At 35.9% G+C, this 7270-nt stretch overlaps 1 long non-coding RNA gene across 1 annotated transcript; it reads right to left on the bottom strand.

The window, feature by feature from the left end:
* Positions 1-2798: 2798 nt before the first annotated feature.
* LOC107668164 (uncharacterized) lies at positions 2799-4836 on the bottom strand. Its single transcript, XR_001631858.1, has 3 exons — positions 4624-4836; positions 3187-3334; positions 2799-3072 (listed from the first exon to the last, which is right to left on the bottom strand). It is a non-coding gene; the product is annotated as an uncharacterized LOC107668164 (long non-coding RNA).
* Positions 4837-7270: the final 2434 nt, after the last annotated feature.

Here is a 7270-nt window from a genome sequence, read left to right as displayed (position 1 = left end):
TCTGAAAAAGCACAATTTAAATATATTTCTTTTTCACCTGGGGAAAACCACTATAAAAGACAAAAGTACAAAACTATTTTATGAATTAATTATAATCCCATGAAGCAAGGTGAATGATGGATTCAAATCAAAAACGATTGCACAATATAAAGCTACTGATTATAGTCACTGGTTTTTAAGTGTACTGCAAAATAATCATATATGACAATTGAACTGTACTTGTTAAATTATGTCAAAATAACACTTATTGATTGATACAATAGAATTATATACCATGAATGAACAAGTGTTTTTTTTTTTTTATTCTTTTCATTCTCATTCTGACAGCACCCATTCACTGCAGAGGATCTAATAGTGAGCATGAGTGATGTAATATGCAAAATGCAAAATTTTCTCCTAATTTGTTCTGATGAAGAAACAAACTCATCTACATCTTGGATGGCCTGAGGGTGAGTAAATATTCAGAAAATTTCATTTTTGGGTGAACAATTCCTTTAAAGTAGGGCATAGTGATATGCACTTTCAAATGAAATTTGCCCATGCTTTGTTAACAAGAAAATAATGCTAGCAAACGATTTACATACAAAATTTCAAGTTTACCATCATGTAATGTCAAGTTGACATGAGTGGCCTAAAGGACGTTTTATCTCTATCACAGAAACCAAACAAAGAGCCAAAATTATTGATTCATAATGTTTAATGTAAGAACTAAATGAGAACTGAATCAGAGTTTTCAAATGTTTCATTAAACAAGTTTGAACTGATTCACAGAAATGAATCAATCTAACAACTCAATTCAACAAATTTTTGCTTCTTAAGTTTAATCAGGGACAATAATTAAATATCTCTGTGAAAATGCTGTCAGATGAAGACAAGAAAGAATAGCAAAAATAGTGTACAGACAAACTCTGTAACCAAAACAACCAAATAAAAAGTGCAATAAAATCACTACAGTATTCATTATGTTGTATAATTTTACTATATTTGCCATCAAAATCATCACGACATGATAAATGACTGATATAGGCTCGGTCCTAGTAACAAATGCTTTCATACATTGGTAGTATATCAGCAATGGGCCACCATGTGCTCTAGATACTGGCATCAGCCATTGAAAAAACATATCAGTCCATCACTACAAGACGGCAACTAAAGCTGGATTTCCACTATGAATTTTTCTGTTTTATCAGCCTGCTGACTGTTGATTAAACCAAAGAATCTGAGAGAAACCTCAGCCCCACACCGATGGCAGCCGAATATAGGCCCTGGCCCTGGAGAACCAGAAACCAGGACAGCCGGAGAAAAAGCTGGCTGAGCGAAGAGGGAAAATGAGAGGGAGAAAAAAAAAGGCACAAATTAAAAAGAACAGCTGCCTTTTTATCCACTCGCCTGCCCACTCTCGTTCCTGCTCTTCCCACTTCATACCTCCATCTCACAGGGGCGGCGCTCCCTGGGACCCGAGAGAATGAAGGTAAAAAAGGAGGGTGGAGAAAAAAAGCCTGGGAAATTGTCTGTCGAACATCACACCTGTGTTGAGAAGCGGCTCTGTCCTGTCAGGGGAAGGCAAAGGCCGCTTACAGAGGAGAGAGAACAAGGTAGGAGAATGCATTAGAGAGGACTCGTGCTCTCTCAATGCCATTAATGAGGGGCCAAAAGGACATGTCCATCCACACGCACTCTTGCCTTCATCAACACACACAACCATTCACTCTTCTATTGTCTGAGTTGTAAGCCTGTGATACAAGGCTATAAATAATGGAGAATAGTGCTTTTATATTAATGCACAGTTGTGGGTGTGTGTAGACTGCATATGCAGGAGCTAGTGCTAGGGATTTCTAGTTTAGCTAAATGCTTGCTAAAGCATTGTACTTGGGTGCAAAACATGTTTTTATCGCCTCAACATTTATATTAGTATATCATTACTTATATTAGTATATCATATATCATTACAGGATATTCCTTGAGAAAACAAATCTATTTTTCAAGAAAATACTTGTTCATTTATCAAAACAATGCAATATAAACAGGTTTAACCGTGTTCCCTTATCGTAATCAATTTGACCCCTGTACACATTCTCATTCTGACAGCACCCATTCACTGCAGAGGATCTAATAGTGAGCATGAGTGATGTAATATGCAAAATGCAAAATTTTCTCCTAATTTGTTCTGATGAAGAAACAAACTCATCTACATCTTGGATGGCCTGAGGGTGAGTAAATATTCAGAAAATTTCATTTTTGGGTGAACAATTCCTTTAAAGTAGGGCATAGTGATATGCACTTTCAAATGAAATTTGCCCATGCTTTGTTAACAAGAAAATAATGCTAGCAAACGATTTACATACAAAATTTCAAGTTTACCATCATGTAATGTCAAGTTGACATGAGTGGCCTAAAGGACGTTTTATCTCTATCACAGAAACCAAACAAAGAGCCAAAATTATTGATTCATAATGTTTAATGTAAGAACTAAATGAGAACTGAATCAGAGTTTTCAAATGTTTCATTAAACAAGTTTGAACTGATTCACAGAAATGAATCAATCTAACAACTCAATTCAACAAATTTTTGCTTCTTAAGTTTAATCAGGGACAATAATTAAATATCTCTGTGAAAATGCTGTCAGATGAAGACAAGAAAGAATAGCAAAAATAGTGTACAGACAAACTCTGTAACCAAAACAACCAAATAAAAAGTGCAATAAAATCACTACAGTATTCATTATGTTGTATAATTTTACTATATTTGCCATCAAAATCATCACGACATGATAAATGACTGATATAGGCTCGGTCCTAGTAACAAATGCTTTCATACATTGGTAGTATATCAGCAATGGGCCACCATGTGCTCTAGATACTGGCATCAGCCATTGAAAAAACATATCAGTCCATCACTACAAGACGGCAACTAAAGCTGGATTTCCACTATGAATTTTTCTGTTTTATCAGCCTGCTGACTGTTGATTAAACCAAAGAATCTGAGAGAAACCTCAGCCCCACACCGATGGCAGCCGAATATAGGCCCTGGCCCTGGAGAACCAGAAACCAGGACAGCCGGAGAAAAAGCTGGCTGAGCGAAGAGGGAAAATGAGAGGGAGAAAAAAAAAGGCACAAATTAAAAAGAACAGCTGCCTTTTTATCCACTCGCCTGCCCACTCTCGTTCCTGCTCTTCCCACTTCATACCTCCATCTCACAGGGGCGGCGCTCCCTGGGACCCGAGAGAATGAAGGTAAAAAAGGAGGGTGGAGAAAAAAAGCCTGGGAAATTGTCTGTCGAACATCACACCTGTGTTGAGAAGCGGCTCTGTCCTGTCAGGGGAAGGCAAAGGCCGCTTACAGAGGAGAGAGAACAAGGTAGGAGAATGCATTAGAGAGGACTCGTGCTCTCTCAATGCCATTAATGAGGGGCCAAAAGGACATGTCCATCCACACGCACTCTTGCCTTCATCAACACACACAACCATTCACTCTTCTATTGTCTGAGTTGTAAGCCTGTGATACAAGGCTATAAATAATGGAGAATAGTGCTTTTATATTAATGCACAGTTGTGGGTGTGTGTAGACTGCATATGCAGGAGCTAGTGCTAGGGATTTCTAGTTTAGCTAAATGCTTGCTAAAGCATTGTACTTGGGTGCAAAACATGTTTTTATCGCCTCAACATTTATATTAGTATATCATTACTTATATTAGTATATCATATATCATTACAGGATATTCCTTGAGAAAACAAATCTATTTTTCAAGAAAATACTTGTTCATTTATCAAAACAATGCAATATAAACAGGTTTAACCGTGTTCCCTTATCGTAATCAATTTGACCCCTGTACACTTTTGACCCCTTAACCAACCCTTAAATCTACCCATACCACCAAACCTGTCCCTAACCTTACCCATATCACACCTCAGTAGCAGCAAAAGTGTTGTGCATTAACAAAAGCTTTAGATCATTGTATAACATCTGTTAAAATCATTTGAAGATTTTCAAGAAGTGTATGATCACATGAATGGAAAGTTGAATGATATTTGTAAGCATGATTATTTACATGAAATAATGATCTGTTAATCATTAGATAATGCTTAATAAATACACTAGTAAACATCAACAAGCACATAATCTCATATTTCTAGCTATGTGAATATATTTTAACTAATGACCTGCTAAGCATTACTGTTAATGGTTTATTAATGAAAGTTATTATAAAGTGTAACCGCTTATTTTGCAAACCATAAGCTGAACTATAAGATAAGTCATGAGATACTTAAAAAATATATTACTAAAAGTAACCACTGGCTGTTAGAAAACAAAAAGCATCTCTAAAAGTAAGCTACACCGGAAAACCTGTATTGCCAGCTGGTGTGTTAATGAGGAGAGAAAGTGAGGAGTGGTTAACAAACAAGCCAGATGCAAGGTGCACACACTGTCAAAGACGAATCATCTTATTCACATGACAGAGTTTCTCAAAATACCCTTCAAAACAACTGCGGCACCATAGCACAGTGATCGCTTTAAATAGTAATACCATAATTTGCTATGTGCCATGGTACAGATTGATTACCATACTGTATATAGGCCTAATGTTTGATATTTTGCATACTGTTTTGCTACTCTTTTGATTTACCTGGCGAGTCATACGGGAGTGGAGTGTGCAGGTGTTGAACCTTCTTCATTGTTAGTAAACGATAGTATGTATTTCCATTTTCCAGGTTTATTTTCTATGGATTGTAGGTATATATTCACTTAATCCAGCGCTATTTTTGTTCTATGAGTTGAAAAAGTTTCTTGTTTATGTTTTATGGAATGAGAAATCGCCGACTTTTGGCGCGCCAAAAACTCAAATGATTCGAACTGAATCGTGAACCGATTCCAGCCATGTTCTATGGCGTTTGGTTGAGTCATTTAAAAGAACACGCACAAAAGAATGATTCGGTTACGAATCGTGATTCTCTCGTTCTGATTCTGGACACCTGATGGAAAACAGCAAACAACAATGCAATATCACGGTAAATGATTTTGTGTACTTTTTACTTTACTTTTTCGTGATACTTTTTTGGTTGGAAATATTGGGTATAATATATAATAAGATATATTATAATATAGGATATTATTATATTATATTAGATAAAGATTATAAGTAAATATTCACTGCACTCGTTTGATCTCTGATGCTTAATCTATTGAGTTGTTTTATGGAATGAGAAACCGGAAACGATTCAGTATGTGAGTGAACTATCCGAAAGATTCATACTTAATCCAGAACCGATTCAGACAATCAGTGCGTCTGAAATCACGTACTGTCTTGAGTAGGTACTACATTTTAATTTGAATTGACTTCATGACTGTTAGAAAAGTATGTTCTATACTTCGCCATGTTGTTACTGTCACATGACCTACCAGCGTCAGTTGCGTCGCTTCACTGCCATTCATAAATCCTCTCCTGTGGCCTCATGGGATAGTAAAGTGTTTATCGAATGCGCACTTCAGAATCCGGGCAGAAGAAGTAGGTCATCCGGGTACTTTTCACCTACTGTTTTTCAAATACTCTGAATTCTGACATACTACTTGCCTCACATACTGTTTTTCGCATACTATATAGTAGGGAAGTATACGATTTCGGACGCAGCGAATGTAACTACGCCGTTTGGCCAATTCACGTGAGTGAACTGACTCAATAGATATATTCATTTATGATTCGGCATCACTAATTCTGGCTTATATAGAAAAGTAGTTTTTAAGTTGCAAATCTACTTAAAAACTACTTAGGTTTTAAGCAGCAAATCTGTTTAGCAGTCTGTAATGTCTGTATAAACTTCCAATGTAAAGGCTTTTAAAAAATGTTTTACATTTCAGTCAAGACTTGTCAAGTCACATTCAGAGTTTTTCTTGACCAACTTTCCTTTCCTAGTTATCCAGTTTATTCAGTCACTGTCAGCAGATTCTCATTCGGCATGCCTCACTTGGTTAGTTCGCTCACAAGCATCATGTCCTAGTTTGTTCAGTGCTGTCTCAAGTCATTCAGCCTCAAAACACCAACTCGTTCAGTGTATATGGGCATATTCACTCAGTATGTCCAACCAATGATATGCTCCTTCACAGCCCGTACCATAATGTGCTATAGTCAGTCTTTGAAGTGAGAAAAGGCCAAAGCAGCCATGTGCATCACAAGGACGAGAGTTCAATGAACGAAATATAGTGTATGGAAGTGAGTGAGAATGGTTTGTTCAAGTAAAAAACACCACTAACACAAGCCATTTGGACACATTGAGAAACCGAGCATCCATTCAAAATGATTTCAGGGATGTCAGTGGATATGGAGATCTGGATTGTAGGTCAGAGCCTTGTTTAAAAGTTAATTTAGCCCTAGAAAGATTTTTCTCACTAAAAACCCTCTAAGTACCCATTTATGTGGATCGTACAACTTTGTGGCCGGATTTCTGTGAGACACATTCATCACTGTGGTCAGTGAAGACAAGATATATTCTCAGTTTTATCTCTGTGTATTTTTAATTTTCAATAAAATTAGATTACAGTTTTATGTATAATAAAAGCCATAAGCTTTTCATTATGATTTATGGATCATTATAGCCTACTTTTGAGTCAGTAAGATCAAAAGTGACAGTAAAGACATGTATGATGTTACAAAAGATTTCTATATCAAATGAATGCTGTTCTTTTTAACTTTCCATTCATTTATGAATTGTGAAAAAAAAATATATATATAAAAATGTCCACAAATATATTAAGCAGCACAATTTCAGGGATGTCAGTGGATATGGAGATCTGGATTGTAGGTCAGAGCCTTGTTTAAAAGTTAATTTAGCCCTAGAAAGATTTTTCTCACTAAAAACCCTCTAAGTACCCATTTATGTGGATCGTACAACTTTGTGGCCAGATTTCTGTGAGACACATTCATCACTGTGGTCAGTGAAGACAAGATATATTCTCAGTTTTATCTCTGTGTATTTTTAATTTTCAATAAAATTAGATTACAGTTTTATGTATAATAAAAGCCATAAGCTTTTCATTATGATTTATGGATCATTATAGCCTACTTTTGAGTCAGTAAGATCAAAAGTGACAGTAAAGACATGTATGATGTTACAAAAGATTTCTATATCAAATGAATGCTGTTCTTTTTAACTTTCCATTCATTTATGAATTGTGAAAGAAAAAAAAAAATATATATAAAAATGTCCACAAATATATTAAGCAGCACAACTGTTTACACTGATTAATAATAAGAAATGTTTATTGAGCAGCAAATCAGC

Source organism: Sinocyclocheilus anshuiensis, unplaced genomic scaffold (assembly GCF_001515605.1).
Source record: "Sinocyclocheilus anshuiensis isolate Anshui unplaced genomic scaffold, SAMN03320099.WGS_v1.1 scaffold3580, whole genome shotgun sequence".
Classification (NCBI taxonomy): Eukaryota; Metazoa; Chordata; class Actinopteri; order Cypriniformes; family Cyprinidae; genus Sinocyclocheilus; species Sinocyclocheilus anshuiensis.
This window is presented reverse-complemented; position numbering and strand designations above follow the sequence as displayed.